We start from the raw sequence: 17,402 nt of genomic DNA, 5'->3' as shown, positions 1-17,402 counted from the left end.
GGGCGCCGCGGCTCCCGGGCTGGGCCGGCGGGGCGGGGCGGGGGCAGCACCACCACGTGGCCGCCCGGCGCCGGCCCCCGCCGACCCGGATCCCGCGGGAGCGGGAAGGGAGGTGCTAACCATTCCCCTCCCCTTCCACCCCGCGCGGCCCCAAATTCCACGAGTCAGGTGATCCGGACCTGCGGGAGGTACTCCCGGCCCGCGCGCCCTGGGCGTCCGCGGCTTGCTTTTAGTTTTCCACGGATCGTGGGATTCTCCCCCGTGGATCTTTCATCATCATCACCTGAAGTTAATGGAAACCACCGGTGCTCTGACCCCAGGGTTTAGGACGGATGAGATCCTGAATAGTAATGCATTTCTGGTTAACGTCCAAAGTCGTTTGCGGTCGTGGGGTGTTTTAAAGTCGCTGATCCAAGCGCTTTCTAACCAGAATCAAATCGGTCATATTTTCCAAAATTACTGAACAGAAAGCAAACTGGAACATGCTCATAGTCTCTGGACTGAACCAGTTGGTTGGAATATGTTCGGTAACGCTCATCAGGTGGCAGGAGAAAACTACCAGCGTTAAGTATTGCTCGGAGAGTTAGGAAGGAGAAACCTACTGTCTGAACTGAGAGGCACCATGGGGAACGCCCTCCCTGCAGGGTCTGGGATGCAAAGGAGGCGCCGACAGCTCCTCTCTCTTCCCCAGCCCGCTGAGCCCGGCGTTTGAATCGTGATGGGCTCCTCCTGTAGTTCCAAGGATTTCAAAGCTCTCCACCTCCCGTTAAATTTGGGACGGCTTTGCCACTCATTTCGATCATGTTAACCAGCTGTGGCTTAAAAGTCTTCTGATGAACCTAGGGGCAGGACAGGAATAAAGACGCAGACTTAGAGAAGGGACTTGAGGACATGGGGAGGGGGAAGGGTAAGCTGGGACGAAGTGAGAGAGTGACATGGACATATATACACTACCAAGTGTAAAACAGATAGCTAGTGGGAAGCAGCCACATAGCACAGGGAGATCAGCTCGGTGCTTTGTGACAACCTAGAGGGATGGCCTAGGGATGGTGGGAGGGAGGCTAAAGAGGGAGGGGATATGGGGATACACGTATACATACAGCTGATTCATGTTGTTATACAGCAGAAACTAACACAACATTGTAAAGCAATTATACTCCAGTAAAGATGTTAAAAAAAGAAAAGTCTTTAATCACCATAGCCCCTGTGTTCCCCCTGTTAACTCTACGTCCTTTGCACAGGGCAGGAAGTTTTCTAGAATAAATGAGTGGTATGAGTCCTTTTTTTGGTGAGATCGGCTCCAACGATTTTTTTTTTTTTAATTCCAACAAAACTGAAATTAACCTGAGTTCAGTTTATGATGTCTTGGTCAGATCTCCATGACCCCAGGTCAGACTTCGTCTGTACCCCTGTCTCCCCCACCCATGGCCAAGCCAAGGGAACAGCCTGTCTTAGCTTTAACAGGTGACTTATCAAACAGAGAGCAAAAGCTGTGTAGCTAGTTGCATGGTCTTCCCTTCCTAAATCATAGGTCAGAGATTCCTTAGAGAAGTGAGGAAGGGCGGGTTTAAAGCAGGATGTACACTCCTCTTCCTGTCTTTTATCCCTCTCAAATCACCCTCTAAAAGACACGGGAACTGGTAAACTTCTTTTTGGTTTAGTGCTGACAATTTCCACAATACGGTTTTTCATTGCAGTTCATATGAATGGTGTAGCGTAGGGTATTTATCGGGAACAATACTGCCACGTGTGAGTTTTCTGTTCCCCTTTCAGCAGGTCAGTCTCATTCAAGTGGTGGCAGCTGGCAAGGTGGGCATTGGAACGGGGTACAGGTTGTACCGTGCTGCTTTGGAAAGTTAACGTGTGTATTCTGTAGCTGAGGGAGTTAAAACATCAAACAAAACTGTGTAAGGCAGGGTCATCAGCCTTTTATTCATAGGAACCCTGTCCCTCTTCTTCTTTTTTTTTTTTTTTCTCTTCTACATGGCCAGGCCCTGTCCCAGCTACCTGCTTGGGGGCCGGTAGGCCCCTGTCAGCCCTGTGGCTCCCATAGGTGGCTTGTGTGCTTATTCTCCTTAATTAATTAATTTGTTTATTTTTTTAATTTTAGAATTTTTTTATACAGCAGGTTCTTATTAGTTATCCATTTTATACATATTAGTGTATATATGTCAATCCCAATCTCTCAATTCATGCCACCACCACCACCCCGCCACTATTCTCCTTGATTTATAATCCCACCACCTACATTAGTCTGGGTGAGAGATTGTTGTGGAGGGAAGGATTCATAGTTAATCTTTGTGCCAAGACCCTTTACCAGCTCCCACCCTCCGTTGAAACTCAAACCACCTGCTCAGACCACAGCTGACATTCTGCCACCTGCAGGGAGATTGGTGGTCAAGTATGGGCTTGAACACCCATGCTTGACCGCCAAGTGGTTTTATTGCCCAGGCCTTTTAGAAAGTGCTAATTGGGTTCAGGATACACTGAACACCACCCTTGGATGGAGAGCTGACCCGCGTGAAAGGGTTTGAGAGATGGAAGCAAGGACAAAAGGACCATATAAACTGCATAAATTTGGTAGAACCTTTTGGGGATGAACAGCATGTTGAATTTCAATAGGAGAAGTATCCCCAAATCAAAGCAACTGTAGTGTGATGTGCAATACTAAGAGTAATAAGAGCCAGGGGACCGGGTTTCCCGACCCCTGTGTTTGACTAACTTGCCATTTGAACTGCACCACGTGTTTGAATCTCACCGGGCCCACTTTGCCAATCAGTAAAAGAGAACGTTGAATTACATGGCCTCTAACATCCTAAGACCATTCTCTTAGTTTGAAGAGCCTTCACAAGCAACGTTGTCCCCACATGTTATGGCAAAGGGTCTGTTCTAGCAGGTCCTAATAGTGTTGCTAGCCAGTACTTAGCAGGATCCATAAATGAAATTCATCGATTGGTAGGGCTCAATTTTCATTTTTGAAATTAAATGATATTACATTCCTTCTTTCTTGCTCCATCTCTCACCAATATCAGTTCTCCCCAGATTAAAAACGTCTTAAGTTTGAGAAAACAAAGCTAAGACTTGTTGGGATAAAAAGAAACTGTCCCTGAAGGAGGAGACAGAGATAGCCGAAAAGTACCAGAATCAAAAAGTACCCCTCCACTCTCTGGTGTTTGGTCAGGATCTGACTGCATTTCTGGGTCTAGTTAGAGGCAGCGTAATTTAGAGGAATGTGGTGATATTGGACCCGGTCCAGAGAATGGAACAAAAACACAATCAGAAGTTTGGAGAGAGACCATCTACGGGGAAAAGGCCAAATATTCATAGCAAAACCACCTTTTGTGTTTTCTTGACGATGTTTCCAAATAGGAGGAAACTGTGACATGGGAGAAATTAATACGTGTGGCATTGCTTTTCATAATTTAGTAAGACCATAGTAATAAAGTAGCGTGCAAACACCGATTAGCCCATGGTTTCTCCACTTGCCAGGAAGCCAGCAGAAATTTCTCCAAGGGTGGGTTACTACCCTTTCCTTCTCAGTGACCTTGGGCACCTGATGGGGAGGGGAGGCTAAGATGTTTGGTAAAAATACATTCCGCAGCCCTGCATCAGAGCCCCGATCGTAGGAGTATGGCAGAGAAGCTAAGCGTCTGAACCTTGACACTACAGACCTGAGAAGGTCTTAAGACTGTCTGGCCCGTCATCTCCGATGAGGAATGGAAAGTCTGCAGAACTGTGCTGTCCAGTATGGCAGCCACTAGCCACGTGTGAACACCTGAAATGTCACTACCCTACTAGGCTACTGAGCATGTGACATGAAACTAGTCCAAATTGGGATGTACAATAAATGCAAAATACGCACCAAATTTCAAAGACTAACAAAGAAAAATGTCTCACAATTTTTACATTGATTACACATTGAAATGCTGGTATTTTGGATATATTAGGTTAAATATATTATAGACACTAATTTCAGTTATTTCTTTTTCCTTTTTAAAACGTAGCTAAGTAGAAAATTGACAAATTACCATCTGGCTTACATTGTATTTCTATTGGATAGCACTGCTATGGGGGCTGATATTAGCAGCTAACACACATTTAGCATCTACTGTGTACCAGGCACTCTTCTAAGTGATATATACATTAACCATGGTGGTCATATAATTAATTTTACAATCTGTGACACTTCTGAGAGTGAAGTAGGGCAGGCGAATGCTGAACCAGCCAGGATACCGGACAAAAGGCATAAACTGCAACTGTCCTGAACAAACTGAGATGTCAGGCCCACCTAATGTTAAGGTCAAATTAATCCTTACGTCAAACCTATAAGTACCATTATCATCCCCGTTGAGCACATGAGGGAACTGGGGCACAGAGAGATTAAGTAACTTGCCCAAAGTCACACAGCTGGGAGGTAGTAGTGCTGGGATTCAAACCAGGGCAGTCCAGCTCTCGAGCCTTCACTCTTAACTGCTGTGCACCACTGTCTGCTCAAGAGCTAAGTATGGATAGAGGATTTAGTAGATGCCGTTTTCCTTACTTCGCACAGCAACTTGGACAGAGTATTATCCTGTTTTTAGAGTGCAGAAACTGAGCTTTAAATAGATCCAGCAACTTGTCCAAATCCTAGAACCAGAAAGAATGGAGCCAAGAATGGAGGTGTGGGATGCCCGACTCCAGAGAGGTCCTCGTAACCGCCATGGCATACTGTTTTCAGGCCACCACTGTTTAAAAACAACTCTCATATTGATCTCACTACTTCTCCCTGTTCTGGCAGAGGACTGGATAAGAGAAGATGAGAACCCAGGTGTCATCACCTTGGAACAAATACCAAAAGCTCAATCTTCTTGGCCTCTCCTTTCTTGGAAGGAGCATTTTAAGATAATCCAAAGAGCCATCCATGTGCCACATCGGTTGTTCTGCTGTGCGTGTCAGAAATTCCAGAAAGTATCTGCCATTGAGGCAGTGGAGGAGGGCATTGTGAGGAGCTCACAAACACCAAGGAGGCAGCTGATCATCAAAAGGCTAAGAGTGGGCTTCCCTGGTGGCGCGGTGGTTGAGAGTCCGCCTGCCGATGCAGGGGACGCGGGTTCGTGCCCCGGTCTGGGAAGATCCCACGTGCCGCGGAGCGGCTGGGCCCGTGAGCCATGGCCGCTGAGCCTGCGCGTCCGGAGCCTGTGCTCCACAACGGGAGAGGCCACAGCAGTGAGAGGCCCGCGTACCGCAAAAACAAACAAACAAACAAACAAACAAAATAACATAAAAATGGTCATAAGATATAGTTTACACACTTCTAGGGCACAATTTGCTAAATAAATCTTTATGGAAAATTACTGGCTAATATGTAAGGTACAGCATTGAGCACACATAGTAAAAAGAAATATGAGATGCCCTTGACCTCCAACCTATTTGAAGAGATGATCTTAGGCATACATGGACAAAGAGTCATGAAAAGAAAACAGCAAATGCCTTCATGTTGCTTTCTAGCTCCTCAGCACTATTCTGTGGCTTTGCCAAGCCATGTTGCCGGGCAAGCTCTGCCCTTGAAAACGCGAGGCGTGCTATTCTGTGAGCTATCATGAAGCAGTGTGCTATGGGAACCAGAATACAAGTAAACTCACCTCCACCCACAGAGACCCCAATTCTAGAGTGCGGCCCGGGTTGAAAATGACTATTCCACGCAGCTTCCGTGCTAGTAAATAATGTGGTTGAAACACCATGAGCATTGGAGTCAGCTGCCTGTTACAGCGATAACGGGGCCTGTTAGGAGGGAACAGTGGCTTTAACAAAATAGGGGCTTGTTTTTCTCGTATTCTGAAAAGTTGCTTTATTTAGATCAGTGGCTCAAGGTTGTCAGGTCTGAGGGCTCTGTGATTCTCTAGAATTTCCCCTCATTGTCAGAAGACAGCTTACCTGCCTACAGCATCCACTCCGTGTTCCAGGCAGGCAGAAGGGGAAGAGTGGACAGCCAGTGTGGCCTGCCCCTCTTAGGGAGATCTTCTGAAAGCCCCACCCAACTTCTTAATTTTATTGGTCAAAACTGTATCACATGGCCAGCCCCCTCTGAAAGGAAGGGAAGGAAATACAGACTTTTTTGCTGGGTACATTGTACATGAAATAAAATTGGGGTTCTGCTAATGTGGAAATGGGGGGAATGGATATTGGGTTTATCTGTTGCTGTGAAACAAACGACCTCAAAACTTAGTGGCTTAAAACAGCAACAACAGGGGCTTCCTTGGTGGCGCAGTGGTTGGGAGTCCGCGTGCCAACACAGGGGACACAGATTCGAGCCCTGGTCCGGGAAGATCCCACATGCCACGGAGCAACAAAGCCTGTGCGCCACAACTGCTGAGCCCACATGCCGCAACTACTGAAGCCTGTGCACCTGGAGTCCGTGCTCTGCAGCAAGGGGGGCCATCGCGGTGGGGAGCCCATGCACCGCAGCAGGGAGCGGCCCCTGCTCGCTGCAACTAGGGAAAAGCCCACACGCAGCAAGGAAGAACCAACGCAGCCAATAAATAAATAAACAAATAATTTTTAAAAAAAAAAGAAGAAAAAACAGCAACAACAATATTATCTATTATTTCTCATGATTCTGCGGGTTGACCAGGTGGTTCTGGAATGGCCAAATAACCTGAAATGGCCTCACTCCTAGAGCCGGTGGTTAGTGTTGGTCCCTGGCTGGAGGTCAGCTAGGGATTGTTGGCTGAGACATTGGTTCTCCTTCACGTGGTGTCTTGGGCTTCCTCATGGACTGGTGGCTGGGGTCCAAGAAGGAACGTTCTGAGGGCATGCACCTCAGTGTGCAAGCGCTTATCAAGCCTCCACTTACACCATGCTTGCCATGGTCCCATTGGCCAAAGCTCATGGCCTGGCCGAATCCAAAGTCAAAGTGGGAAGCAATTACACAAAGGCATAAAATCCAGGAAGAAGGGTTCACAGGGGACCAGCAAAGTACCAGTCCACCATAGGTAGGCATCTAGCTATCTCTGCCAAAGCATCTTTTTTGATAATATGTTAAAATTTAGCAGTGCTTATTTTGCAGCAAGCGTAGAACAATATTTGGCAAGCATTAACTCTGAAAATCCTCACAACCTTGTGGGGTACATGCTCTTATTATTTCCATTTAGAGATGAGGAACTAGATCAGGGAAGCTTAAGAAAGTTGCTGAAGGTCACATAGTAAGAAAACACCAGGGCTGGAATTTGAACCCAACCTGAATATGCAGCTTGGACAGGGGTTTGTGAGCACATTCTGGCTTCAGTAAGATGGGAGGAAATGTTTTAAATACCATTGTCTTTCATCCTCTCCGGTAGCAGGTGCAGAGAGAAGAGTGACATATCCCTGCCCATCAGAGTCAAGGCAGAAGGACTGTACTGAGGAGATGCTCACTTGCTTTCTGGGCAGGTGGTCTAATGCACGCTGGGCCCCTCTTCCCCAAGTACACACTGCGGAAAGCAGAGGTGAAAGCACACGTGAGCCAGGTACAGTTGGGGTGGCTACAGTTGCCCCTGGGAAAACTTGAGGAAGAAGTCTGAACACCTAGGAGCCTCGATGAAGGAATCTAGGAGGTTTCTGAAAGGGAAAAAACCCCAAAATTTACTGCCCTTATACCTCGACAAGTGTGTCAGAAGCGAATCACCCGAACATGCTAGAAACACCTTCCACTGATGAAAAGCACAGTGAAGATGCTCTCCTTTTTCTGTTTGAAAGTGAGTTTCTCCAAGTGTGGCCTCTGCACTAGTCTGTCCACAGAAATACTGACTCAGTTCTCCATTGGGTGGATCAGAAAATCTGCATGTTTAAGGAGCATCCCAAGGGACTCTTATACACAATACATTTGCAAATTATTGGTTTAAAAATGTTCTTTCAGTATGATGATTTTTAAAACAGTGCTTTCAAACTTTTTAAAATTTTTTCTTTCTTTATTTTCTTTCTTTCTTTTATTTTTTTTGGCTGCATTGGGTCTTCATTGCTGCATGTAGGCTTTCTCTAGTTGCGGTGAGCCGGCGCTACTCTTTATTGCAGTGTGCAGGCTTCTCATTGCGGTGGCTTCTCTTGTTGAGGAGCACGGGCTGTAGGCGCATGGGCTTCAGTACTTGTGGCTCGCGGGCCCTAGAGCACAGGCTCGTAGTTGTTGCGCACGGGCTTGGTTGCTCCGCGGCATGTGGGATCTTCCTGGCCCAGGGCTCGAACCCGTGTGCCCTGCATCGGCAGGCGGATTCTTAACCGCTGCGCCACCAGGGAAGCCCTGGTTTTCAAACTTTAATGTGCATCTGAATCCCCTGAGATCTCTTGAAAAAGTAGGTTCTGATTCAGTAGGTCTGAAGAAAGGCTTGAAATTCTGCCTTTTTAACAATTTCCCAGCCCTGATGGTGGTCTGAAGAACCAAGCTCCACACCTTGTAGCCAAGCTTTAAAAACCTTGGAGGGAAAAAACCAAAACAAACCCTTTTGTGTTGTAACATGGGGAGGCAGACAAACACAGTGGAAGTGGAGGCAGGGGTACCCTCGGCGCATCTGTGGGAGAGACAGAAGGTCACTGCCCTTTCCAAAGGGACAGGTCACTGATAAAAGATACAGACGCAGTAGCAAAAGAGGGAGCTTAGAGATATCCAGAGCAGGCTCCCCAGTCAAGGTGAGATTGATGGGCAAGTGCAACCGGATAGAGTGATGAAGGTGTTTTTCTAATGAATCCGGCCTGAGGAGTTCAGACCATTGTTAAAGAGCTTGAAGAAACTCAGAAGAGTCAGATGGTGCAAAATCAATGGGACTGAATGAACACAAATATTTAGACAGGCTGATCTCCTAAGGTGCAAAAATACACAATTTGTATTTTAAGAGTTTGTGTGTGGTTTTTTCTTCAACCCTTGCTTTTTTTTTTTTTTCGGTACACGGGTCTCTCACTGTTGTGGCCTCTCCCGTTGCTGAGCACAGGCTCCGGACGTGCAGGCTCAGCGGCCAAGGCTCACGGGCCCAGCCGCTCCCTGGCGTGTGGGATCTTCCCGGACCGGGGCACGAACCCACGTCCCCTGCATCGGCAGATAGACTCTCAACCTCTGCGCCACCAGGGAAGCCCCAACCCTTGCTTTTTGCTGTGGTTTTATGTTGTTTATACGCAGAAGGAAGATACTGGTAGTATACGCTATGTGCTAGTTCCCCAGAAAAGTACATTTTTAATCCTTGCAAATGAATCTGGATACCTTCCTCAGGCAGATCCCCCCGACGCCCCGCCCCGGGCGGCGTATGGAGCAAAGTTCATTCTCTTTGCAAAGCGGAACCTGATACTATCCCTTAGCTACACAGTGGCTGGCATCGATACCACCTTTCAGAGTTAACAAAGGATTTTTACACCCACCTGTCACATTTTTTACCCCCCCATTATGAAAAATAAGTAAGGCAATAATTACTGTCCTATTGTGCAATAAAAAAAACTGAGTTTGTGGCGCTGCTGTTGAGAGTCCGCCTGCCGATGCAGGGGACACGGGTTCGTGCCCCGGTCCGGGAAGATCCCACGTGCCGCGGAGCGGCTGGGCCCGTGAGCCATGGCCGCTGGGCCTGCGCGTCCGGAGCCTGTGCTCCGCAACGCGAGAGGCCACAGCAGTGAGAGGCCCGCGTACCGCAAAAAAAAAAAACAAAAAAAACCCCAAAACTAAGTTACACAGAGTTTTAGGGATTTGTCTAAGGAGCAGACTCAAAGCTAGAGCCCCCGCTCCTCTGCGCTTGCCGCCGCCACGGTAGCTGGGGGTCGGGGAGAGGACGAGCTGCCGCGGAGCCCGGAGAGTCCGTCTCCGTCGCTGTTTTTGCCTGAGGACCCTTCCTTCCTCGGTTGCACCCTGACTCCCTTGGTGTCGATGGGGAGTCCCTGAGGACACCTCAGCACGCAGTGGAGATGCCTCTCTTTGCCACCAATCCCTTCGATCAGGATATCGAGAAAGCAACCGGTGAGATGAATACTGCTGAGGACTGGGGCCTCATTTTGGATATCCATGATAAGGCCGGTCAGTCTCGCACTGGTGGTTATTGGATGGATTTAGAATAGTCTTTTGGGACGGTGTAGGCCCATCACCAAGGCCTAAACGCTCTGCTGCAAGGACTGTCCACTTTGGTATGAGCTCTGACAGCTGTGTGAGCTCTGGGAGCCCTTTAACGTAGAGCTCTCAGTCGCTTTTTGTCCAGCCTTGTGGGCAGCAGACCTCAGCGGACACCATGCAGACCTAAAGGTTGTCTACGGTCTATTATGAGGAGGGTGAACCATAAGGATCCTCATGTTGCTATGCAGGCTCTGACTTTTCTAGGAGCATGTGTATCAAATTGTGGCAACATGTTTCACTTAGAAGTACGTTCAAGAGATTTTGCTAGTGAAGTAAGCAATGTATTAAACAAGTGTCACCCTGAAGTGTGTGAAAACTTAAAGGCTCGTGTGGTTGAATGGATGGATGAATTTAAGAATCATTCACAGCTTAGTCGACTATCAGCAACGGTTAATAACCTTAAGGAACAAGGTGTTACGTTTCCAGCTATTGGCTGTCAGATGAGGATCCTGAGACCCAGAACGGTTAAGTGACTTGCCCAGGGCCACAGCTAGTAGTTGACAGAGCTGGAACTAGGACACAGGCCTCCTGACTCTCGGTCCAGTGTTCCTTCCACTACACGATCCTGCCTTCCGTTTGAGGCTGCAGAACAAGCAAAAGCAAGGCCAGCTCTGGTAGCCAAAGATCCTGGTACTGTGGCTAACAAAAAAGAAGATTTGGCGAAAGCCATTGAGTTGTCACTGAAGGAACAAAGGCAGCAGTCAACCACCCTTTCCAGTTTTTTTTTTTTTTTTTTTGCGGTACGCGGGCCTCTCACTGTTGTGGCCTCTCCCGTTGCGGAGCACAGGTTCCGGACGCGCAGGCTCAGTGGCCATGGCTCACGGGCCCAGCCGCTCCGCGGCATGTGGGATCTTCCCGGACCGGGGCACGAACCCGCGTCCCCTGCATCGGCAGGCGGACTCCCAACCACTGTGCCACCGGGGAAGCCCCACACTTTCCAGTTTGTATCCAAGCACATCTAATCTCGTAACTAACCACCAACACGAAGGCTGAAAAGTCCGTGCTGTATGTGACTTGGAAGCTGCTGAAGATAATGAACTCACTTTTAGAGTAGGAGAAATTGTTACAGTTCTTTTTTTTTTTTTAATTTAATTTAAATTTTTAAATTTTTGGGTGCGTTGGGTCTTCGTTGCTGTGTGTGGGCTTTCTCTGGTTGCGGTGAGTGGGGGCTACTGTTCGTTGCGGTGTGCGGGCTTCTCATTGCGGTGGCTTCTCTTGTTGTGGAGCACGGGCTCTAGGCGCGCAGGCTTCAGTAGTTGTGGCACGTGGGCTCAGTAGTTGTGGCTCGCGGGCTCTAGAGCGCAGGCTCAGTAGTTGTGGCACACGGGCTTAGTTGCTCCACGGCATGTGGGATCTTCCCGGACCAGGGCTCGAACCCTGCATCGGCAGGCGGATTCTTAACCGCTGCGCCACCAGGGAAGCCCTGTTACAGTTCTTGATGACAGTGACCCCAACTGGTGGAAAGGTGAAACCCATCAAGGCCTGGGGTTATTCTCCTCTAATTTTGTGACTGCAGATCTCACTGCTGAACCAGAAATGTAAAACGGAGAAGATGGTACAATTTAGTGATGATGTTCAGGTAGAAACGATAGAACCAGAGCCAGAACAAGCCTACATGGATGAAGATAAAATGGACCAATTGCTACAGATGTTGCGAAGTACGGATCCCAGTGACGATCAACCAGATCTGCCAGAGTTCCTTCATCTTGAAGCCATGTGTCACCAGATGGGACCTCTCATTGATGAGAAGCTGGAAGATATTGATGGAGAACATTCAGAACTCAGTGTTAAAGTGATGGAGGCCCTGTCCTTGTATATACCAAGTTAAGGAATGAAGATCCAAGGCATTCCATGCATGCAAAATTACAGAATCAGCAGTATTATATCCAGTCACCTGGTGTTTCTGGTCCTCAGGTGTACCCAGGCCCTCCTCAGCGTGGAGCTTACCCGGTCACAGGGAACGCACAGATGGGCCAGCTCCAGAGCTACAGCCTTCCCCTGGAGCACCTGTCTTCTCTCAGCCAAGGAACAGTGCCACTGCCCGCGAGCCCAGCCCTTCCCAGTCAGCAGGCTCAGGCTTCCTACCTCAACACAACAGGCAGTTCTGTTCAAGGGAGCACGTAGCCCAGCCAGGCTTCAGTGGACAGTCCTCCTCCTGCCGCCGCTGCCGCCCCTGTCGTCATGATATGCCAGAACGCGGGGACCAGCCTGTCCCAGGTGCCGAACTATACTTTCACATCAGCGCTGCCCCAGCCCAGAGGCAGCTATCAGCCCGCTCCGCCCCAGCAGCCGTACTCGCAGAAGGCCCTGCTGTAGGACTGGGATTCCTCTTTATGGCAAGTATCTGCTAAACGCTGATGACAATGTTATGAGATTCTTTGATATCTTAAGATTTGTTTATCCTCAGCTTATAGGAATCGTATCTTGGTCAACAAGTTCCAATATTCAAGAAGGGAGACCTCTCTTCAATTTGCACTGACTTTTTAGAGGCCCTCCCCTCCCCCTCCCCCAGAGGAATGAAACTACTTACAGCATTTAATTGCTTTCATCATATGAAAGAATCAATGCAAGATTATTTGTCTCGTAAAATTACCTGGTCTGCAAAGCAGTCAAACTGGCAAGCACCATTGTGGCAGATGTGTGCATAGATCGCTGTGTAACTTCTCTCGTGGCCACTTTGAATCACAGTGGTGATCATGTGAATATATTTAACACTGTTAACTTAATTGACATTGCTGCTTTATTTTAGTCATGAACAACTACCATGTTTCATAATGTTTTGTGTAAATTTAAGATAATTACACTGTCTTTTTAAACTGCAAGAGAACAAAGCTGTAGTGTATGTACATGAAGGCATTATGTTGTCCATGTTTCAGTTTCCCATTAAACTGAACCTTCCTTGGAGTAAAAAAAAAAAAAAAAAATGCCAGAGCCCCAGTTTTCTGAGGCCTGGCCCCTTGATCTGTTTGCTGCACTACAATATTTCCATGGATTATTGGAATCTCATAGACACCCAAAGGATAGGGCCACTCTGTCCCACTAAACTGAAGCAAGAGCACAATTTCTTCAGGCATAACTGAGAAAGGCCTAGGTGGTTGCAGAAGCCCCAGCTTACAGAGCTGGGGAATGGACTCTGGCCTCCAGCAACATGGCTGATGGGAAATTCTGAAAAAATTTCCCTACAAACACGTAGAAACACCAGGTACTATACACCAAGCATTTGGTTTTAAAAGCACAGTTAAACTTGTAAGAAAGTGAGATTCACAGGCAGCAAGAAAAAAAGTTGAAACCAGAGTGGCTAGCAGACCCTGAAGAATGGGGCTGCTTGGGGCATCTGCTGATCCAGGGAGCTTGGTTCTCTGTGGGGGGACTACAGGCCTGTTGGGATGAGAACTGAGACCCTGGAGAAAGCTAGGGGTCTCAAACATCTATATTCTCAAGTCAAAAGTTGGGTTAGGAAAAAAAAAAATCCATCCTCTAGCAAAAAGAAAGCCATCCAGGAAATGTCTTTATTTCAGCCTTGGTAAAAGGCATGAAAAATGAAAACAAAGTAGGTCTTGGCTGTGAATGTATAATCCCAAGCCTGACATCATGGTGATTTAGTATTTACTCTACTTGCATGGTCCAGGAAACTCCAGGTAGAAAAATTATTTAAAGAATACATCTAGTTCATAACACCCCAAGGCACCTGGTATTAGGAAGGATGCAGCTTCAACCCAGAGTCTTCAGGATTCTTACATTTAAGAGGAGCCTTATTTGAACGGACAGCAAAAATAAGAGACACATGAGAAAAGAGCCACCACAAACTGGGCTCAGCAGAAACAATGGAGAACAGACTTAGCCTGCAAGAGCTTTGGGCATAGGATTATCTAATACAAAATGTAAAATGAGTGTGCTTAACATATTTAAGAAGTAACAGAGGGCATTGTGACCATAAGAATTGAACAAAAGACCATCAAGAATAAATGGGCACTGTGGTGACCTAAATGGGAAGGAAGTCCAAAAAAGAGGGCATATATGTATACGTATAGCTGATTCATTTTGATGTACAGGAGAAACTAACACACAACATTGTAAAGCCACTATATTCCAATAAAAATTAAAAAAAATAAAAGGCTTATAAAAAGTAAATTAATGTTAACTTAAAATTTAAAAAAAAGGATAAATGGGCAGTTTTGAAAAGAACCAAATAGAATTTCTAGAAATGTAAAATATAATGATTGAAATTTAAAATGTGATGGGTGGATTAAATGACAGGTATATCACAGCTAAAGAGAATTACTAAACTGGAAGAGAGGGATGAAGAATCACTTCATAATGCCGTACAGAGAGAGAAAGACATGGAAACTATGAAATTGAGGCTAAGAGATGTGGAGGAAAAAAACAGATGTTCAAAATATATCTAGCTGGAGTTCCAGAAGGAGACAATAGACAAATGGAAGAAAGGCAATATTCAAAACAATAATGAAAAGCCTGAATTTGTGAGAGACCTGAATTCTTAGATTGGAGAAATACATCAAATCTGAAGCAAGATAAATAAAAATGAACCCATTACTACAAGCATCATAATGAAGCTTTAGAAAACTAAAAACAAAACAAAATGAAAAAAGGAAGAAAAAAATCATAAAGAGAACCAGAGATGAAGAAGAGATTACCCAAAAAGGAAAAATAATTAGATACCAGTCTTCTCAACAGCAACAAGAGAATTCAGAATCCAGGGGGACAATTCAAAGTACGGAAAGAAAATAATTGCCCCTAGAATTGTATACCCTGCTAAACTATCATCTAGGACATGAGGCAAAAAAAGACATTTTCAGAAGAATGTGGGAGGATAGCCTCATACACTGGGAACTCTTAAGCCTCTTCAGGGGATTCTCTATGCCTGTCTCTATATCATTCAAACCTCCATGGTCATAAAAAGTATGGACAGTGCTGTACCTACATGTTATCACATTGGTAACATTTTAAAAAGTATTCAGGCTGATAGGTTCCTTATGTTAGATGACACTGTGCTTATCTTGAGATTCTAGCCATTCATTCTGCATACCCCTCTTTTTTGTTTTGTTTTTGAGAATACATCTGAGTTGCACACAGATACACATATACACACATATGTATACACACACAGTGTTGGGGAGGTTCTGCCAGAGGAGATTTAGTGAAAGGCAGGAAGTTCAGGGCAGTCATACTCAATATCCATTATCGATCTGAGCAGGGTGAGGAGTTTCAGGTATTTTTAATATACCTGCTAAGAGTCCACATTGTGGGCTGAACTGTCTCCCCTAAATTCATATGTTGAAGTCTTAAACTCCCAGTACTTCAAAATGTGACTATTTTTTGAGAAAGGGACTTTAAATGGGTAATTAAGTTGAAATGAGGACATTAGGGTGGGCCCTCATCACAGAGAAACACCAGGGGTGTGTATGCACTTCACGACAACCACGTGAAGAGGCAGGAAGGTGGTGACTACCTGAATGCTAAGGAGAGAGGCCTCAGAGGAAGCCAATCCTGCCAACACCTTGAACTTGGACTTCCAGCCTCCAGAACTACAAGAAAATAAATTTCTATTGTTTAAGTCACTCAGCCTATGGTATTTTGTTATGACAACCCTAGCAAACTAAGACAACCCACTTTTTTCTTTTCAGTGCATGCCTTCCCTCCGTTGGTAACACTCATCAACAGGCTCTGCTTTTTGTCACTGGACATGAAGTTTTCACTTTTCTGGGTCAAAATTCGTCTTCTGGATAAGTGACAGAAAGTATACTCCCTTCTTTCTCCCCTAGGATGCCCATGCGCTGCTCTGTACCAGCAAGTAGTTCAGTCCTGGGCCCGAGTGAGATCCTTGAAGATCTTCCTCCTCTCTTTCCATAGAATTCCTCCTTGTGCTCTTTTTCTCACCCAGGACTCCCAAAGAGCAAAAGACTGATTTTCCCCAGCTGCACCATGACGCTGCTCTCTGTCCCAACTATACCCCAGATGCTCAGTTTATTGGCTCTAGGGCTTGCGTTGATTTCTAGAAGTGAGGTGAATAAGACGTTGAAAGCCCAGGCCAGAAAATTCCCCACCCCAGATATGGAAACTTTGGGAGACAAACATTTCTTCTGCTCTGCACCAGAGGCCTGCTGCCATCCGGGAAGGAATGCAGAGCACTCCCGCTGCAGCTGGACCTGGGGAGAGCTTTTTTAGCCTTGAGAGCTACAGACCCATGTTAAGCAACTCAGAAAGTTCTAAATTCCTGAGTATTGTTTTGATATCATTTGCTAGATTATTTTGGTCTCAATAGAGTTTTAAATGTTAAAGTTAGTTACATATCTGATAGAATATTGCAGCCTATCTCAGATTCCACTGGTTTTTTAAAAACAATGGTACTTGGAGCCTGTCATTTCCCAGGGTACCTCAGGGGGTAGAACTCAGGAAAGAGCTCCCTCGTTCTGGCTTTAAGTCCTGTGGATCCAATTCTCCTTGGGATTAGTACCCACGGCCCTGATCCTAATCCACTACTTCTCCTCTTAACACAAGTGCTTACAGAATAACTATAGGTAATTATGAAGTTCCCACAAATACATCCTCATCCTGATGAATTAAGATGCAGCCATAAGTCTTCCTTTGTATAAGTATACCATATCCTCTTTATCCATTCATCTGTCGATGGACATTTAAGTAGTTTCCCTTCCTCCTCTTAAAACCTCTGTAGTCGTATCTGAAACTCCTTATCCACGATTGGAAGAAACAGACTTAAAATGCAAAAGCACGATGGAGGTCACATTTTAGTGTGAATGAGCTTTGTTTGAACTGTCATTGGCCAATCCAAGTATCGGTGTGAGTGATGATCATACTCTGTTTTGTCTGGAGAGGTGGGGAGTGGTGGAGAGTGAGAGGCTTTGTGTAAATCCTGGCTAGAATTGTAACTTCTTCGTGGGATCTAGTTCCTCTTTGCATCCCTAGCTTCTAGCCAGAGATGCAGGGAGCCCACCAGTGTGTTGAGTGGAAGAGAATGTGAAGAGATTTGAGAGAAGATATTTCTCCCCTGAGGGGGAAAGGACCCCCAGAGACCTGGCAGAAAAGGATCAGCTTCATGATTCCTCATCCCTCTAATGTTTTTTCCTTCCCTTAGGCAACTTTGCTTGCACAGTTTATATAGAAACTTTGTGTGCTTTTTGTTTTTACAATGTTTAGTTCCCAGGGATCTTTTAATTAAGATCTTACTGCTCTTATTTTCGATCCCACGCATTGAGGCACTTAGTACATGCTCAATAAATGCCTGCCCCTTGATCGCTCTCCTTGGTAATTATGTTCTAGAAATAGAAGT

At 46.2% G+C, this 17,402-nt stretch overlaps 1 pseudogene; it reads left to right on the top strand.

Annotated features, from left to right (window-relative positions):
• Positions 1-9,891: 9,891 nt before the first annotated feature.
• Positions 9,892-12,409, top strand: LOC114893116 (annotated as a pseudogene).
• The last annotated feature ends 4,993 nt before the right edge of the window (positions 12,410-17,402 follow it).

Source organism: Monodon monoceros, unplaced genomic scaffold (assembly GCF_005190385.1).
Source record: "Monodon monoceros isolate NGI ecotype Baffin Bay Population unplaced genomic scaffold, NGI_Narwhal_1 Super_Scaffold_12, whole genome shotgun sequence".
Taxonomy (NCBI): Eukaryota; Metazoa; Chordata; class Mammalia; order Artiodactyla; family Monodontidae; genus Monodon; species Monodon monoceros.
Note: the sequence above shows the minus strand (reverse complement) of the source record. Positions and strands in the feature narration are given on the sequence as shown.